General features: G+C 37.2%; 1 protein-coding gene across 6 annotated transcripts in view; it reads left to right on the forward strand.

Annotated features, from left to right (window-relative positions):
- Nucleotides 1–21,207, forward strand: part of map2 (microtubule-associated protein 2) — a 120,978-nt gene that overhangs the window by 30,867 nt on the left and 68,904 nt on the right. For all 6 annotated transcript variants that reach the window (XM_082174538.1, XM_082174541.1, XM_082174528.1 and 3 more), the window contains exons 2-3: nucleotides 6,464–6,536; nucleotides 18,595–18,684. The gene's annotated coding sequence lies outside the window, so the exon portion shown is untranslated. The remainder of the gene's footprint in view (nucleotides 1–6,463; nucleotides 6,537–18,594; nucleotides 18,685–21,207) is intronic.

Below are 21,207 nucleotides of genomic sequence, written 5' to 3' on the forward strand. Positions count from 1 at the left end.
GTTTTTTTGCAAGTTACATCGTTTCGTCTTAATGAGTGAGTCAATGAATCATTCTTTCAAGAGATTTGTTGCAACATACTGATTCATTCAGGAACGAAATGAGTCATGGGTCATTGCATATTTTTTTATTATTATCATTGAAAATCAATCATTCAGGAGCGAAAAAAAGTCTTTATGTGTGACTTGATAGTTCATTCAATTAAACAATTAGTTTAAAACACTAAAACTTGTAACTATTTTAAGACTTTGTCTTGAAACTATTTTCTTAAACAGACAAAATAATATTGTGTCTAAAATGTAAGTTACTCAATATTATCTTCTTGTTTTTGGTAGTGTTGTATAAGTACTATCACACTCGTAGTGCTTTTGGTCCATATGTCATTGTCAACATGGCTGTGATTCAGCTGACTGATATTCTTTCTGCTTTTCTGCTTTACAGAATCTGCTTTTATCTAAAGCAATTTACAGCAGACTTTATCAGACGCTCCAGAGTAATCTTAGAGTTTGTCTTGCTCAAGAGTCTTGTTGTGGATTTGTTGTGACTGTCGCTTGTGTGATTTCACGCAGTAAAGTGTCACAATGCGTCACTACTTTTGAAAAACTTTTTTTGTGGTTGTAAATCTGTTCCGTCACAAACTTGCACTGAAGTGCACACTTTGTCCACGTGCCTCCTGCTGTAAATCAATTAGTCAAAAGAAACCAGAAGGCAGGTGTATCTGTAACGCAGTGTGACCTGTGGTTGGTGGGTGTGAGAGGTGATTATTTCACACCCTTTTAAGAGATTAAGGTCAATGTTGTTGTCAGTGCTTCTACATGTAAGGGCTTCACAGAATTAGTGTCCAGTTCAGGCATGTCGTGGATCAGATCTGTCCCATACTTCACAGGGATTATATTGGGTGGTCAGTGCATTAGAAAAGTGCTAATCCCAGTTGACTATAAGGTGGACCAAAAAGTAGGATCCCTAGTGACCGCACTACATTAACTTTATCTTATAACAAAAATATTAAACATTGTTATTTTATATTGTGATATTAAATGAGTTAAATCTCAAAATCTATCAAAGTTTGTGACATTGTCTGAATGATGATCTTTGTTTCGGTCTTCGCTGTGTTTGAACCAGTCAAGCTCTCGACTTTTAGCCAGCCAGAGCGTTTGCTTTGTGCCTGTGCAGTTATTATGTGATTGTTTGTGTGGTTAACCTGCACGTATTGATTAAAGGCCTGGCCCAGATGAAAGCCCTGTTATGTTAATTAAGGCCTTGTTTCTTTTTTCGGCTCTGCTCTCAAGAGCTTCAGTGGTGAAACCCCTCAGCCTATCTCTTGCTTTTTCTCTCTTCATCCATCCACACTTGCTCGAGACCAATTACGGTAGTATGCGTGGAGACTGAATGTAGATGTAGATATGCTTGGGGGAAAACTTGGTGGAATGTCTTGGCAAAAGGCTTAATTAGAGTGTGAATACAACCGCTGTATCATTTAGTCCCAAAGTCTATAGAGGCCAAGGCATTCGCAAGTCACTTTAATCATGATCATCGATTGAAAATGCAGAGACTAGGACAAATTTGAATGGGTGGAAAAATCCAAATATTACAATATTAAAAACGCAATGAAAGCACGTACAATGCCACACTAGTCTCCAGTAATGTGCGCATGTAAGTATTAATTCGATTTTTAGCATTTTAATTCAGTTCTTGACCGCAACAAACGATTCACGATTCAAAAAACCATGTTTCAAGATAGATGCATATGCATTGGCAGGATTTGTAATCATTACATCAGGAAAACAAGTGAATTGTTACACCCCTAATGCGCTGATATTTGGTGAAAATTTACGGAATTGTGCAGAAAGAATTTGAGATGTTTTGTTATGTTTTAGCTTGGAATGCCATATGTTTTCTGGAAATTTCTTTAAATATTTCAAATAAAATGTCACGTAGCCTGTATTCATGAGATAAATCAGAGAAATATTCATGTTTGGAGATCTAGGCACAGTGCTACAAAGTGCATGCAGTTAAGAGACACCCGAACCTGGATTAAACAGACTGGTATACATGAAAGCACAACATGCTCTGACTCCCGAAAAAGCATTTGTAATTTATGCTTTAACATTTGAACAACAAACAGGGAAATCTTGTTCTACCTTCAGCTGTCTCACAGTAAGATTAGACAGTGGCATCAAAGACAACATGGTTTCTCACAAGAGAGGTAGAGGAGAGGCCTAAATCGACACTCGATGACAAATAAACCAGCTTTGTGAGCAGAAGTGTGTGATTTAATGAATAAGTCTGACATGTACGGGTCTCAGGTGGGACGCCTGACAGTTTGCTCGTTTTTGACTGCTTGAGGCTGTGGATTTGGGTGGGGGGGTGGGGGGGGTGGGGAGATTAGATCCAGGGTGCAGCTGCTGTTTGCTGGTTTGCTGGATTAGTGGATGTCTCTCCCCCTCATACTCACCCCACAGGAGGCCTAACCTTAGGGCAGCTATAGTCCGCCTCGATGCAGTCTGGAGTAAGTGTGGGCTCAAATAGCCATCAGGCTAATTAGGATTGATCCACCATAGCAGAGGCATGGTTCAGTCTGTATACATGAGCATCTGCTGTGGGGACACTGTGATTGGGAAGATTATGACTAGATCCTACTTGGGAGGAGATAGACACTTTCAGTTGACACTTAGAGAAGTTTTATATTTACAAGTCCTTTTAATATGATTTAATATAATGTATTTTTAATATAATTTGTTTGCTTAGAATGCCCTAGAAAAGTCATCCAAGGCAGACAATTAATATTTGAGCTATTTATTTGTTTATTTCATGTTTATTTATTTAAATAATATTTATTTAAATATATATATTTTAAATTATGTATTTAGGTTGGTATTTCTGTATTTAAATAACATTTATTTATTCAAATAATATTTATGTATATATTTATTTAATTCATATTTATTTATGTGATAATGTTGATTTATTTACTGGTTTTATTTACCCAAATATTTTATCTCATCAAACTCAACCCACTCCCCTCTGCCCACAATTTGTGAGACTCAATTATTGACTGTATTTTATGACAAGTATTGTATGAGTTTGTTGATATTGCAAGGCATTGCAAATGAATGCGCTGTTTTCTTGAGATGACAAAATATTTGACACTTTTTTTGAGAAGTTTTAACCTTTATATTATGTTTGTTAAAATTGTAAAAATCTTACCCAAAATCGAAATTAATACAAAGGGTCATTGTGGGAAAATTGTATGTATACGGCAACATCATTTTTGATTTGAATCCTCAAACTGGTGCTGCTTTAGCGCTACATACAATGTCTTTAAGACACAGTTCACCAATGTTTTTAATTCTGTCATCATTTATTCCCACTAATTTCATTCCAAACCCATTTGACTTAATTCTGTAAAAAAACAAGAGGTACCGTTTAGTTCTAGATGCACTGTCCCTTTAAGGAGAACAGCTCCACCTCAGTTTCTAATAGGTCTTTGTTGCAAATTATCAATTGGAACTTTTTACGGTTAGAGGCTTTGTTCTTTAGACATGACTAAAATGTAAATTCACAAGGATTTTTTATTTTATTGATTTACTTATTTTTTGTTTTTTTCAGTATTTTTTTAAAGGTTTACTTACCCAAGTACATAATGTCATCACTTTCTGTCTTTGATGATATTGCTGGGCATTCCAAGTGAATGGATTTTGAAGTGAAATACAAATATCCCCTGCTAGGGACCAAATCAGCACACAAGACAGCCTAGACTCTAGAGTGCACAATATGCTTGCTTTGCATGGCCCAGACATATGTGTTTTTAAATTACCAGTGCCCACCCTCATCCTACTCCATGCGGCGCTGGCACACCACACACGGCTAAACCCATCAGACTCGCTATTTCAGGAAGGCAGACGCCCATGTTACCAAGAAAGTGCATGAAAATAAGCGGACCTCAGAGCCTGGGAAGCTATAAGCATGAAATAAGATTCATTCAGCGGTCGGGGGATAATCATCCATAGTGAGGTTTGGGGTGGGGTTTTTAGGAGGGTAAGCGGGTTCTCCAGGCTTGTTTTGTGCCCCTCTGCCTGTCTGCAGTGCCTTTAGACACTCACATTTGTTGAGATGAGGATGATCGGAGAGAGCATGAACTGCCAAAGGGGGGAAATGAATGAAGACAAATCTTTTTCCTGCCCTAATGATGACGGTCAAGCAAAACATCAGCAAATTGAGAGAGAGAGAGAGAGAGAGAGAGAGAGAGAGAGAGAGAGAGAGAGAGAGAGAGAGAGAGATAAAGAGATGGTCTGAGGAGAATGATAAGAAGCCAATGTTTTCAAGGAAAAACTCAACCGAAAATGAAAATGTTGTCATTATTTTCTCACCCTCATGTCTTTCCAAATCTGTGTTGTTATTGTTAACAAAAAGTAAAACTATTAAAAATATTTTTGGTAATTGCAATAAAGCTAAAAATAAAATAAAATATTAATATTAGATGAAAAATTTGAACTTAAAAAACTGAGTGAAATTGAAGTATATAAAAAAAAAGACAAGCAAAAATACTAAAACTGAAATTAAACTGAAAATAAAAAAAATTAAAGCTAATTTTCAATATTAATAAAAAAATATAATAGTGTATAAATAATACTAAAATAACACTGATCGGTATGCTGTTATTTTTTTTCTATGGAACACAGAGGGAGGTTTTTTGTTTATGATTCTATTTTCCATACAAACACAGTTCATAGTGACCATGGCTGTCAAAAAAAAAAAAAAAAAAAACTTAATTACAGAATGCCACGAAAATGGTCCATATTACTTGGATTTATATTCCATATCTCATATAAAATAAAGGCATTATTATACCATCCAACTGAATAAAAAGCTGACTTTAAATCAGTGATCATTCTAATCCAATATAGGACTTGTTCATGGTCGGTCCAGAGTAAAGTTGCTCCAATAAAGCCCTCATTCACCTCCACTAGAGCAGAGAGCTGCTTGGAGGATTTATTGCATTGGGATGAGTCAGTTGGAAGGGAGTCTTTATCGAGGCCATATGAACACCAGCTACTGTCAGATTGCCAATCCAAGTTTCCTGTCTGCATTGCTCTGGTATTTCATATGGTCTGTGACAGTTGTGGCCAACCGGGGGAAGAGATCACTTATGAAAAAAATAAATAAAAAAAAATAAAATTGAGAAGTGAAGATGAAATGGATATTAGGTTAGATTTCATTGCTTTGTTACACTAACATTGATAGTTTAAGAATTCGGTAAGCACATGCTGTCATAAATATTCTTACAGTAGGACTGAGTTGGAACTTCTTAACAGATATTTTATGACTGTAATCAGGCTCTTATCGATTCAAGTACAGTTCCGAAGGTTTTAAGTTTGTTCTTCCCCTAATGGAAATTTGCCATAGTTTTTGCACAGTCAGTCAAAGACTTTATATACAGAAATACGGTGCACTCGAATTACTATGAATGGGAGAAAGTGCAACACGCAATGTGGAAAGTCCCACTTTCTAAAGAAAAGAGCCAATCACCAATTGGTCAAGTCATAGTTTCAAAGATGGCCGCCAGGTGAAATGACTCGTCACAAAGGGACTTTGAGTCAGTCCTCTGAAAATAGAAACAATTTTCACTCTGATATTGCTTGTGAATTTCACAATTAATTACAAAGAATTGGCAAGTAAAACATTAAAAATGTGACATTTTGGAAGTAGAAAGACTGAAGTAGTATTTTCTTGTAAAACATGCTCACGTTAACCACATTAACCACTACAAAAACGAAAGAGATCTTCAGGCCATTCAAATACATAGGAGTACATCTTCCAAGTGTCTCCAAGATGGCCACCAAGTTGACTGACATGCATTTTTGGTTTGAAGCTAACTTCTTCACCAGTTGTGTGAGTTTGGGGCGGGGCTACGTGTTTGACTGAACAATAGCAGATTGAGGGCCCAGAAAAATGTGCGATAGGAGTGTTTGGGGGAATATTTTTAGAAACTACCATTATCATTATCTATAACTGTTACAATATAGAGATACTGCATTGTAGATCGATTTTTTTAATTGTATGCAATGTCATTCTTTTCATCTACTCTCCTTTTATGTAGCCTCAGAGCATCTGAGCTCGTTCTAGAACATTCTGCTCAATTACAGATTCATTTTTTTTTTTTTACTTTTGCTTTTGCTTACATGTTAATTATATTATCATTTCAGCCACACATACACACACTCTCTCTCTTTCTCTCACACACACACACACACACAGTGCCCTACCCCTCGCTTATACCACTCTCCCACTTGCTGGAAGGTGGCAGTATGAACGGCGCATGCTAAACTCACACATGTGTCTCTGGCCATTGACGAGGAACGTGTATTGTAGCTGCTGAGGTCATGTGACTGATATAAAGGAAACTCTGCGGACACCTTGAGCTCACCTGCCAAATTTCTTTCTCCTTTGTTTCTTTCTCTCCAGGTCCATCTGAGGTTCTCCGTCTTCCTCTGTGCTACACGCTTAAGAACAAGATCCTAACCGCAGATCTCATCAGGTAGGCTCTTTATCCCTTTTTTCTCGCTTTTCTTTCAGTCTCCCTCCTGTTCTCTGCCTCCCTGCTCGCTGTGCTGCAGAGATGCTGCGTCATTGTGTGTAACGCTCTGGCACATAAGGTGAGTGAGAATCTGACAGGCTGATATGGGCAGTACCGGCATTTTCACATTCCTCTATGGTTTTACATTTCCTCCTTTTTTTCAGCTTTTGTCAGCATCTTTCATTATTTTGTGAATTTCTTTGATGATGTATCGCCTGTGCATTTTCCTGCTGTTTTTGAGAATCAGTGTACCTGTTAACTACCGTAGCATGCTGGACACATTGAAGCAGATGTGTATTATGTGTTGTCATGTAATTTTGTGTCTGTGTGTTTGCCGGTCGGGATAACATGCTTTTTGGAGTCAGGGTGACGTGATGGTGACTGTCTAGACACCCTCCATTAGCATCACCATAGACTGTCCAGATGCATAACAGTGATGGTGGCAGTGTTTTAATGATGGTGTGGGTCCCCAGGGGTGGGTGATGTAGTAACTTAAATACTATATCACAGTATGAGCAATTGTATTTTATAGTATTATACAGTTACCATGATATACAATTACTCATACTGTGATATATCAATATATTCTAAACTTCTAGCTGAAAATTCAATAAAAAATATGTATATGCTATTCATTTGTGTACATGTATATTATAACTAATTCCTCGTGACACACACACACACACACACACACACACACACACACACACACACACACACACACACTCACACACACACACACACACACACACACACACACACACACACACACACACACACACACACACACACACACACACACACACACACACACACACACACACACACACACACACACACACACACACACACACATACATACACACATATATATATACTGTATTTTCTTGCTGTTGAATACATTTAGTCAAAATCTCATGATATAAAAGAAGAAGCGCTTTTATATCATGCATAGGATATTTAAAACAGTATATTTGCTTCAACTAGATTGCAAATACCTGACTAAGACTCTTCTCCGCTCTTTAAATACAAAAAAACACAAGCCTTTATAGACAAAGTGTTTATTGAGTAAAGCAAATGGTGTACTTACTCAAACATCAGTTCTCTATTTACCTTTGCATTGCAAACAAGTAGAGACTGTGCGCGGAACTTCATTCACAATAGAGGCGATAGAGTTATGAGGTTTGACCGATAGTTTAAGGATCCAATGGAGTTACAAGGTTTTTCCTTTCACAACCTTTTTTAATAGCATTCATATTTAAAAATGACAAAATATAGAGATACGAGGATTCAATATATTCTTATTTGTAGCATTTCTTTTTATTTATTTTACACAGCACAACTGACCACCTGTCACGGCACACTAGTGCTACGGCACAGTGTCTGTTCTAATTATTTACTTTAGTTTTCAATTTACATATAATTTTTTTATTGAATGCGTGTGTGTATGCATGTGCATTGTGTATAAGTATATATGTATGTATATTTATTTATTTAAAATCTATATAGGGCTGTGTCTGTTGTTGTTTTTTCCTTAGGGGATTCGGTCAATTATAATTTTCCATGTAGCTCTTTTCTATACTGTAGCTGATAATATTCCATTTCAAGAACAGCTTTCAAACCATTGCTCAAGTTGGATGCCAATAATACTTTCATTTCAGAGCTGTTCTGTTCTAGCAGAGGGGAAGATTATCAGTATATAACAATTTAGCTTTATGTGAGAAATAGACTGACATTTAAATATTTCTAGACAAGTATAGCGTGTAAGTTGTATAGACTACATTTATTGTGCTTTTTCTGCCATTGCACATTAAATGCTGTCATGCCACCAAGCAGTATGGGTTGCAGTACACATACTGTAGGGCTGGCTGATCTCAGAATCTCACTAGAGACAGTTTCATCACTGAATTGTTGAGGAAAGGAAGTTGACAAAGGAATTCTTGGTTTATTTTGTTGTTAAACGCCATCGCCCACTCCTTTCCCAATTCTTTTCTCCCCCTCAGCTGTGTTGTGGTCATGACAGAAAGCATGTGCCATACGCGACGTGACCTTTTCTCATTCATTTATCTCTGTCCCTCAACACACCGCTGTGTCTGTGCTGAATAAGGTCACGATACAGGTGACTGTAGTCTTCATGCATCATGCCAGAAGGCCATTGACCGTTTCGTCTACTGTCTATCCCTCTCCTGCAGTGCTATAATGGCAGAAAGCTTGATGCAGGAACCAACTGCTGTCCTCAGTGACACCGACTGCTGCATTGAAGCACAGCCCGGTCTCAAATATAAGAAAAAGCATTTATGGTTATACATGCACAATATTATTATGTACTGTATATTAAAAAAATAATGTACAGTTCATTCGATTATCATTAATCTTATATATGCATAGGTTTCTGTGAATGCATAGCACATACTTATACCATTGATTTTTAATGGCAAAAAATATAGATGACCAATCATTTAATCAGTAATATTAGTAACTGACAGTGTTTGAATAAAAAAACCTTGGTGCGCAGAGTGCTTAGATATAGACACATGTTAGTCGGTTGTAACACATTATTTTCTCTTGCCTGTTGTCATTTGTAAATATAGTAAAAATACAGGTTTTGAGATTGATTAAAGGGGTGTCATAATGCCCCTTTTTTACAAGATGTAAAATAAGTCTCTGATGGCCCCAGAGTGTGAATGTGAAGTTTTAGCTCAAAATACTCCACAGATTATTTTTTAAAGCATGTTAAAATTGTCTCTTTTTGAGGGTGAGCAAAAACGTGTAGTTCATTTTGTGTGTAAATTCGTTTAAATGCAAATGTGCTGCTGCTCCCGGCTCAGAGGGCGGAGCTTCAAAAGCTTGTGTGTGTGTTAGCAGCTCCGATTACCTTACGCAGACTAGAGGTCTGCAAGCCCGTAGGGACCCGACGGGGCCAGACACGCTAAACCCATTCGGGCCGGGCTTGGGCCATTTTTTTTTTTTTTACAGATCGGGCTCGGGTCGGACTCTTAGTCGTTTTTTTTTGCTTCACTCCTTTCATTGTGCCCGTAATATACGTGCAGAGCACACGTCACATAGTGTGTATGAAATATTGTTATATTTATTATATTATAAATATTATACATCGCCTAAGCAACACAAACGCAATACGCAAATACGCACGCGTCACTGACGTGCATTAACAGGTGACAGTTGACCATGCAGAGGATCAGGGAGAAGTTGGATTTTTATTATTTTATTAATATTATTTAACATTAGCCAGTTGGCGAAGAGTTCTTCATTTTTGAACATTGTTTTGAACATTATTCTTCAGTTACTTAAAAGCAAAGAAAGGTAGGCCGTTTATTTACTTATTTTTTGTGTGGTTTTTTTATGTTGGTCTCAGGTGGGGTCGGGTAGGGTCGGGTCGGGTTCGGGCTGAAAAATTGCAGCCATTGTCGGGCTGGGGCCGGGTAGGGCTTGAACACCACGGGCCAGGGCCGGGTTAGGGCTAGAGTTTTTGGCCCATGCAGGGCTCTAACACAGACAAGCACTAAAATATCAGAAACTGTTCTGCCTTTTATGTTTAAACTGGAGTCGGACAATGATGGAGAGACTCAAGAAGAATTGACAACATGTAGAATGCAACAGGATGTTTCTGAAAGGTTAGTTGATGAATTTATGTTGCTGATGTGGAGTTAACTATCTTCAAGTCTTTGAGTAGCATATTGCATTTGTGTTACGTACTGTATTGTATGTGAAAAGACGCAACAGCTTGAGCAGACTCACAAAACACAAACGTGCTGCACTACAACAACTCTTCCTCTTCTCAACATGGACTGCGTGTTCCCGGGGGCGGGGTTTATGTACATTTTAGGGTTAGTGATATTACCAACCCGGGAGGAATGTCGTGTAGTCCCTACCAGCTGTTTGTTGTAGTCCTTAAAAAATGATTTCTTTAAAAGCAAAAATCTTCCTTTGCTTTGAACTTTGCAGATGTTGTTTATGCTCAAACAATACACACTAACTATAGTTAGAAGAGTGAAATCATAATCAACCACCCCTTTAACTGTTTTTGTTGAGTATTTTCACTTCAGCACAGATATTAGACCTCCAGTCATTCCCAGCTGGATATGAGTCCTGTGAAGAAAGTGTTTCTTTTTAATGGAAATGTTTGTGCATCATTGTTTGCAGTTTTACTTTTCTTAAAGGAACATTTCAAATGAAGGTTCTCTAATTCAAAAATTCTCTAATAATTTATTCACCCTCTTGTTGTTCCAAACTTGTGTCAATTTCTTTCTTCCATGGAACACAAAAGGTTACATTTATAATTTTATCCTATGAAAGAATGAAATCCATACAGGTTTGGAACGAAATGAGGGTGAGTGAATGATGACAGAATTTTCGTTTCAGGGTGAACTTTCCCTTTAAACATGCTCATTACGTAAAGAAAATGTTAAAAGAGCTTCTGTTCTGAAAGATGCCAAATCTTAACTGATGGGTTCATGTTTTTTATGTTGCCATGACATGACATATGTCAGTTGTGATGTATTTAAACTCTTCTCAGTGCGGTATGGAAGCATGTGAAGAGACAGAATTGTTTACTTGGCAGGCACACAGACTCTTTCATTGGGAGGCACTGCAGCAGGGAAAGCAATGATGTAATGCCCAAAAGGGGGAATTGGTCACCCCCTTCCTCTCTGTCTGGCAGGGGCAGAAAAGACAAGACTGATAGAAAGACTTACAGACAGACAGACAGACAGACAGACAGACAGACAGACAGACAGACAGACAGACAGACAGACAGGGCACGGTTCTTAACCTGCTGATTGAGAGAGAGAGACAGAGAGAGACAAAGAGAGAGAGAGAGAGAGAGAGAGAGAGAGAGAAAGAGAAAGAGAGAGATGCTCTCAGTCTGATACTACAGTCACAGCTACCGCTCATGTCAGGAACCCTATGAACTCCATATATGATGTCATACCAGGTCCTGCAATGTGATCATGCTTTGTTATTTAGTGCATTCCATGAAATTAGAGTGTGAAAGGTTTCAGAGCATTCCCACACTTATATTCCATATTAAACGAGGTTTAAGGATATTAAACCTCAGCTGCTTGTCTTTAATTGAGAAGTTGTGACTGGACAGGATGACTTTTTATTTTCTTCTGTAGAAAGTAAAAACGTATATATATAAATGAAGACTTGCAGATGAAAAAGCCTCTAAGGTTTCTATACCTACCAACATTTCTGAATGGGCTGAGGCTGGGATTTTGTGAGTTTGAAGTGAAAGTATTTGATGAACATATACTATGTGCGGTATACGTTCACTCAATATTATTATCGCTATAGTTGGCTTTTAGAGGCTTTTGCATCAGAGGTCTTCAAATATATCCACTAGTGTAATTCTTTTTGTGTACGAGTCAAAAGACTCCAATGTTCATCTTCATCTTATTTTGTGTTTAGCAGAAACAAAGAAAGTAATATTCTGTAGGTCTGGAGTGTGTAAAAGATGACAGAACTTTTATTTTTGGATTAACTATCCCTTTAAAGGTAATTTTTTTTTATTTTTTTTATCTGTTTTCACACTCCCTATGCTCCGAATCTGAGCATAATTGATCCAAACTCATCCGTCACGGAATCTATAGTGTAAGAGACCCAATTTCAGTTATTTGTCAGTTTTGACAATACAGTAGTTACAGCATTTTGCCTTTTATATACAGATTATGCAGCATAACAGAAAAGTCAAGATTTGTTGTCAGATGTGTTGTTAATTCCGTAAATTTGTTATAAAAGCAGTGCTTTAGCTGCTTTAAAAAAAAGATGAATTTAGAAACAACTCTCAAACCTCTCTGAAAGTTTCTAATCTCTAATCTCTAATTCTCGTCTCTAATCACAGCTGAACGGTAAAGCATAAATTAAAAATAAATCCTGGTAAACTGTACTTTGTCTGTCCATTTAAAGCAGGTTTAAACAGTCTTTAGTGGGAAATCTGTCTCTTAAAACAACAATCCCACATTCTCTTGATTTATTAACAGCTCTACATATGCAGTGTTTTTTATCCCTTGCTTGTTAGCAAATAATTATTTTTTAATAGAAGAAAACTGTCTCCAGCTTTATTACAAAGCCATCATCTGCTATAACAGAGACAACCATTTTAACAATCTCATAAATTAGATATTAGGAAAGCCCATAGCTCAGATAATATTACTATATAATGAAAGATAAATCCAAAGTCTATCAACTGATCTTGTCATTTTTATTAGTATCTTTACAAGAGAGTGAAATGTGATGACTGACTCTGGGAAAAATAATAGACTGTTTAATACTGGCTTAATGATATCTTTATTATCACAGGACAAAATTTGAGATATCCGGGACTGAGTTCTTTTAAGGCAAGTTTAAGAATACAAACTCATCCTTATCATGAATAACTAAGCCATAGTCCTAAAGTAATTAGTTCCCTATTTTCAAGGGTGTCTTTACCAGTGTGGCTCCATAAAAAAAAAAATCTGTTTGAATTTTAGTCTTCTAATGTAAATGTTAATGGTTTTTTTTGTTTGTTTTTTTGGCGGGATGGCTCGCACAAAATGTCCACACTACCTGAAAGATTTTACTAAAAATGGGTGTCCCTAGGAATCACACTTGTCTCTGTGGCTGCCCTAGGCTTTTTGCACATTAAAGTTTGCTGATAGTGGGTTGGATGGGCTGGATAAAAAAAGTGTAAACCTCTGTCTAAGTATTACTTGCTCTGCCTTCTAAACGACTTTGCTTTTCAGGTTGTCATAAATGCCTCTTTCTTTTCAACCCCTACTACCCTCCAGCTTCATAGACATTAGTCAGGTTAAGTAATAACCGACAAGTCCGATTTTTTTTTTTAGTCTATTAGACACCATATTGAATTTAATGCAGATGAAAATGAGACTGTGAGTGATAGACGAACAGTCTTTTTTACAAGGTCATTCACTGTATAAAGATCCTGCATCACCTTTAGAAATATGTTAGAATACAGAATAAAAATATCCTTTGAATTGTGTTTCATGTTTACTTTAATGCATACATTAAATGATCAAATATAATGTATGTTTTCCCGAGGCAGAGGCAGATGTTCCTCTCAGTCTCGCAGTCAGGAAAATGAAAGGCAGATGAGCACTATAGATCTGGAAGTTCTTTACCTCAAAGTTGTTGAACTCTTCAGAGACTCTTCTCTCTACCATCAAGCCATTTTAGTTCTAAACTATTGTGGTTTCATGGAAATGCACATTCTGGAGTGCATAAAGCCCGTCTGTTGGCCGTGTAGTGTTCATAGACCACAGTGCTGGGGTGAGATAGCAGTTCAGCAGAAGCATATTTATGCCATCTGCCATTCTTCCTGCTTTAAACATGCAGATCTGCTCTGAACATTCAGCCATACAGCAGCTCTGCTGTCATGTGTCTATTTTTCACTCTGGCTTCTGCCTTTTTCAGGATTTTGAATAATGTGCTTGATTTGGAGTTTCTCCAAGTTAACGCAGTTCTTTTTTTCCCCTCTCGCTCTCTTTTTGAGTTGTGTAGTCAGTGAGTTTATTTGAGGGAGGCACAGGGCTAATTTAGACACTGCTCGCTCTGAAAATCACATAATGACATCCTGAAAAGAAAGCGAGATGGCCACACCAGAGCCTGCGGTTAACACAGATCTTTTCCAGACAGCACTGGGCCCTTCCTCCCCCTCTCGCTGTCCTCCCCTGCCTTTACTGCCTAGTATTCAGGGTCCAAAATGAACATCACAAACTGGCCGGTAATTTTAGGAAGGAACTGCAGCGTAATAAATTCAATGCAAATAATCTTAATCAGTTTAAAAAGAACAAAAAATTTTAACCATCCTATAGTTGTGTGATGTAAGGTACAATATACATTGAGAATACAGTACATATTTAATTGAATTATAAAAAATGTTGTCCTAATTGATCCGGCTTTTTGCATTGTTAAATTGATCTTATTTTAGGGATATTTGTCGGGAAAACTTGACAAAAATAGTGATTTAAAAAAGTGTCTGACCCTTTTTGATTTTATATAAAATAATATAAACAATTTAGTTGTTGTTACATATTATTTTAATATATATATAGCCTATGTTTTTACATATATGTATTGGTAATTTAATAAAAAAATATGTATGTATACAGTATGTGTATATATATATATATATATATATATATATATATATATATATATATATATACACTCACCTAAAGGATTATTAGGAACACCTGTTCAATTTCTCATTAAGGCAATTATCTAATCAAACAATCACATGGCAGTTGCTTCAATGCATTTAGGGGTGTGGTCCTGGTCAAGACAATCTCCTGAACTCCAAACTGAATGTCAGAATGGGAAAGAAAGGTGATTTAAGCAATTTTGAGCGTGGCATGGTTGTTGGTGCCAGACGGGCCGGTCTGAGTATTTCACAATCTGCTCAGTTACTGGGATTTTCACGCACAACCATTTCTAGGGTTTACAAAGAATGGTGTGAAAAGGGAAAAACATCCAGTATGCGGCAGTACTGTGGGCGAAAATGCCATGTTGATGCTAGAGGTCAGAGGAGAATGGGCCGACTGATTCAAGTTGATAGAAGAGCAACTTTGACTGAAATAACCTCTCGTTACAACCGAGGTATGCAGCAAAATCATTTGTGAAGCCACAACACGCACAACCTTGAGGCGGATGGGCTACAACAGCAGAAGACCCCACCGGGTACCACTCATCTCCACTACAAATAGGAAAAAGAGGCTACAATTTGCACAATCTCACCAAAATTGGACAGTTGAAGACTGAAAAAATGTTGCCTGGTCTGATGAGTCTCGATTTCTGTTGAGACATTCAGATGGTAGAGTCAGAATTTGGCGTAAACCGAATGAGAACATGGATCCATCATGCCTTGTTACCACTGTGCAGGCTGGTGGTGGTGGTGTAATGGTGTGGGGGATGTTTTCTTGGCACACTTTAGGCCCCTTAGTGCCAATTGGGCATCGTTTAAATGCCACGGCCTACCTGAGCATTGTTTCTGACCATGTCCATCCCTTTATGACCACCATGTACCCATCCTCTGATGGCTACTTCCAGCAGGATAATGCACCATGTCACAAAGCTCGAATCATTTCAAATTGTTTTCTTGAACATGACAATGAGTTCACTGTACTAAAATGGCCCCCACAGTCACCAGATCTCAACCCAATAGAGCATCTTTGGGATGTGGTGGAACGGGAGCTTCGTGCCCTGGATGTGCATCCCACAAATCTCCATCAACTGCAAGATGCTATCCTATCAATATGGGCCAACATTTCTAAAGAATGCTTTCAGCACCTTGTTGAATCAATGCCACGTAGAATTAAGACAGTTCTGAAGGCGAAAGGGGGTCAAACACAGTATTAGTATGGTGTTCCTAATAATCCTTTAGGTGAGTGTAGATCAAATAATGCACATTTTAGTCACCAATGCCATTATAGTGTGGAATAGAGTGCATTTTTATAACTTTGTTAGTATGTAGACCTACTTTTGTGTTTTCAGTGTGTATGCATGACAGTTGTTTGCTTCTGTGTGTTGGTGTGTGTGTGAAGGACGCATTAAATCCCATCTGCTGCAGCAGTACAGTATGTCAGTTTGCTGCTTCTGGGACTCGTGTGGGGCTCTCTGTGCCTGCGAGGGTGGTATTATTCTGTCTTGTTGGAGTTCTCAGTGTGAACATGCCGCAAAGGGCCCTCATGTTCATGCAGTGTGAGTCACTGTGTGGAGCGCTTGCATATTATCTGGTGGCAGAGAGGAAAACGCTACATTTTCACCTCAGATTCCCTGAAGCGCAAGTAGGGAGTCAGAGCTCTGCTGCTCATTTCTGAACAAAAACACCAGAACAAGATACATACTGTAGATAGATTTAGACCTGCTATTTGTATTATTTTGCAAAGTTATTGAAAATTTTTAGATGCATTTCCCAGCAATTATATTATTTTTAACCCTGAAAAGCCATTATTGCAAAAATAAGTATGGAATAAGGTAATTCTGCATTCTCATTTTCTTTATTTTTACATTTAGGTTGCTATCATCTATTGCTCACTTAAAGTTAATCTTTGAAAAATCTTTGTGTCTTCAAAAAGCTTGATGCTGGTCTCTATTTTTTGCCATTGAATGGACGAGAGTGAGCAGGACATTTTTTTATTTTTTTATTCTCCTTTTGTGATCAATAAAAGAAAGAAGGGCATATGACATTAGAACATCACCAGGGTGAGTAAATGATGACTCAATTTTGTTTTAGGGTGAACTATCCCTTTAATACTTTCCCTTTAAAACTAATCTGCCAGTATGTCTGCTATTCTGATATTGATTGCACACCATGTTAACACTGCAGTACTGTTTTATAGGGGATAAACACACCAGTAAACCATTAAATATGTCCATCTTTTCTTTTCAGATTTTTCTAGGATAGTTATTACTGAAACACTTTATAACTCTATCACTCACACAAACAGTCCCAAAAGCTGAAGGGAATATAGAGTTGTTCAGGTTTATCTGGAACCAAAGCTGCAGTTATAAGTACATTATTCTCCATAATAAAGACTTGTTGAAGCGGCTATGAATGGAGTTGAGCAGAGGTGACTATTGTGTCAGAGCTGCTGTCATACACTGATAACTAGAGCTCTTTATTTAGTTCAGGCCTGTGGAGATGTTCTCTTGTGCCTCCATCAGAGACTTGTTTGCCCACGAATGGCTGACAGAATGATGCAGTGAAAATCTATGTCAGGCTTTCTTTATGTCCTTGGAGTGTGTGAAGGAGATAAATGGTCTGTTTCAAAACATATTGAGGGTGCCTTGCTGTTTACAGTCTATAAAGGCAACTTACTTCTAAGGCATCTTAAATATAAATGTGACTGATTTGGACAGCTCTACATAGGCTTCAACTTGCTGTGTCATCAAACAGCACTCCTTACAATTGATTTAAATAGAATTTGGTGTTAGCTTGTGCTAAGCTAATGACGTTATACACAGAAAATACAAATATTGGGTAAAATATTTATTTTTAATTTAGATTAAACTTATTTCTTGTAATATTTAATTTACTTTTTACTTTATTTGTTTGTTTGTTTGTTTAATTAGGGCAACTTACAATAGATATAATAAATCTCAATGAGAAAAGATACAGATATGCCTAAAGTTTTCCAAAACCCTGGTCCTAAAAGATTGACAAACCCTCTCCACATAGTGTACGAACATGATAAATGTTTGAACTTATTTTGTCTTTCTTTCCGCTTATCGTTCTGCATTGAGGGTTTGTCTTCTTTGTGAAGTGGTGTTCAAAAGTTTGGGGTCAGAAAGTTATTTTTACTTGCACCATATGAAAATTTTGGCCGGTACGATAACCGATAAACGATAATTCTTTATATTTGAAAGCCGATAACCCATATACTGGCCGATAAATCCAAATTTTTCATACTTTTTGAGAGCCGGATTACAAAAAACTTTATTACATTTATCCAAAATGACAGTAAATACATTTAGATACTTCAAAAGATGTCAAATAAATGATCTTCTTTTGAAATTTATATCAATCGAACAATCCAGAAAATGTTTTTTCAACATTAATAAGAATAAGAAATGTTTCTTGAGTATCAGATCAGCATATTAGAATGATTTCTAAAGGGTCATGTGACACTGAAGACTGAAGTAATGGCAGCTGAAAATGTAAACGTATTGCCTGTGTTTGCAAAGTGAGAAAATGAAGGGTTTTTCAGTCTATAGGTGTGCCATTCAGCACTAAATGTGTGTGCTGTAGTGAAGGTCTGTCTCTTTGGTGTGTCCAGGTGTGTGTGTGTGTCGTAGACAATTGTACGCTGATTGCCTATTGCTTTAATGCGATCTCATTAAAGAACTAATGAGCTCATTCTGTGTGTTAGCAACACATACTCCCATGTGTTCTTCCTCCCAAATTGATACACATATTTTCTGTATCAGTAATAGCCTTAAAACATTCACTTATTATATGTATATGTTTTGCAGCTAACAGTGTTTCCTCATGATCTGTTTGCAGGTGTTTATCACACTGAGAGACTCTTCCAGGCCCTGAAGCCTCCTCCTAAGTACGCCACCAATCATCACTGGAGTACCACCACCTAGACAGGTACCAGCCAATCCCTGCAGCACATCTCTCTCACGATCAACACAGCAGACCTTATTACGACTCCACACGCATTGCAGTAACATGTTTTATGCAGCACCTCTGATCTTTTATACATATATAAAACAACTTTCATACATATAAAAATGTCTTCCTTCTGCTGAACACAAAGGAAGATATTTTGAAGAAAAAAAAGAAAAAAAATCATACAGGTTTGAAACAACTTGAGGGTGAGTAAACGATGAAAGAATTTTCATTTTAAAGTGAACTATTCCTTTAAGCCACTCGACGGCCATTTTGGCAACTGTCCCGGGCAGCTATTTTCTATGCAGTATAAATATATATTCTATGCAATATATAAAATTATAAAAGAGAACTCCTTCCCTTTTAGGCATTGTGGGTCAATTTAAAATTTTTGCGTGCTTGTGATTTCAGACACACTAATTCTTTTCTTACTTAATGTACGTATATAGCAGTTGGAGCCTGTCCAAAATGCCGCCCTCAGTAACAAAATTCCACATTTTGGTGACATGATGTCACATAGGTGATAGTAGTCTGGGGTGAAGTTTGCTCCAGTGTGGCCTAAAGGGGGTGTTTGTGAGGACCCTTCTGAATAATACAGTGGCAAATGGGATATCCTACAGTCTTTTGGATCTCACAAACATGTTTTAGGGAAGGTCACAAGTCTATTTCAGATGGGCTATTTGGGACAGTGCCCTAGTCTCAGAGTCAGGGTGAATTTTATCAGTCCGCTGGGAATCAGAGTCATGTTTACAAGTTCCCATGCTGATACAGTCTTATATCTGATTTCATATGTGATTGATAGATTTACATGTTGGCCAGACAGCTTTATCCTGTCCAGTCTGAAGTCCAGTTCACACTGCGCTAAGAAAACGATATTTTTGTTTGTTGGGTCAGTTTGAAGCAGCCTTAAAGGAATATTATGGGTTTAGTACAAGATAAATTGACAGTGCTTATTGCATAAGGTCGAGTAGTACAAAAATGAATATTGTCCCTCTTTTTCTTAAAAAAAAGAGCAACATTCTGGGTTACACTAAAGCACTTACAATGGAAGTGAATTGGGACAATTCGTAAATGTTAATGTTTCAGTGTTATTTTACTATTATTTATGTACTATTATAGTATTTATCAATATTTTGAGCTTTTATTTTAGTTTGTTTTAGTAATTTTGTTACGTGCTTTTATATATAAATATATATATATATATATATGAAATATTTCTATTTAGCTTCAAATTATTTTACAATTATTTGGAAGTTTTTCATCTATTTTATTTCATCTCTATTTCAATTAACAAAAAATAATTGTAATAGTTTTAGTTAACAATAACAGTATAGCCACAAGATGTAAAGACTATGCATGTAATTGACTTTTTCCTTATAAAGTCATATCCAGTTTCTTCATTGCCATGACCACATAACCTTTAAACTTTAAAACAACTGTAGAAATGACAATAACAACTTTACAGCTCATGTATTACACACATTTCAACCGAAGCAGTGCTTGTATAAAAATTACAAGCTTCACATTTCTGTATTTATATCCTCCAAAAATGTACCTCATTCACTTAAAACGAGTTGAAATTATTTTTTTGGCAGTAATCAACATTGTATCAAGAATGCTGTTGATTGTATTGAACCTGAGATATTCCTTTAAGTGAGCTTCTGCAGTGTAGAGAAGACTATGCTTATCAAATGTCTGGCTATTCAAAACTGCCCAAGATCCACATCCAAGAACCTTGTAGCCCTGAATTGTAATACAGTGGTATAATAGTTACAGTTGCAGATAGAGGTGGAGGGAATGTTTCCAGTACACAGGATCTGTGAGTGGGTTGAGCGGGAGGCAGAGAGCCCTTCAAGCTGCTGATGAGCGTGACGCACACCCGCAAAATACCAAAACAAAAGACAGTTAATAAGCAGTGCTTTGCTTTTCTCTCTGCTTCTGTTTTCATACGAAGCTGCAGCAGAAGGGCTTTTCATTAGCCTTCCTCTCTTTGCTATTGAATGCACATCGGGCCCTCTGAGAGCCGGAAAAACTCGACGGCTCTTCCAATCTAATGAATGTTTACATGTTCATGTTGATAGGTAGGAAGTGGCTTGGCGGGTCGATGTTCCCATGTGCGGACGCCCACACAGAGACGTGTGAAAGAGATTTTTTTATTTTTTTTACTGGAAGGAACACGTGCAGCTGTTGGTTTTATAGATGTTTGCACATACGTGTCTGAGTGTTTACGTGTTAATAAACGTGCATGCTCATTTACAAAATGCATGTGACCAATCTTCGCCAATAAAAAAAGATTAGCAAGAGGCTAATCTTGTAATTTTTTGGATTAAGCCAACAGTTTCTTTTTATGAGTCAACGCTGAGTCACTCATTAAATGATATTCAAGCGATTGTATTGCACTGTGTGAATGAAAATTTGAAACTAATTTGGCATCTATACACAACACAATTTAATAACTCTTTCTTCCTTTCTCCATTTTCACTAGCGTATAACCCTCACCGC

This window comes from Leuciscus leuciscus (genome assembly GCF_965113295.1).
Source record: "Leuciscus leuciscus genome assembly, chromosome: 7".
Taxonomy (NCBI): domain Eukaryota; kingdom Metazoa; phylum Chordata; class Actinopteri; order Cypriniformes; family Leuciscidae; genus Leuciscus; species Leuciscus leuciscus.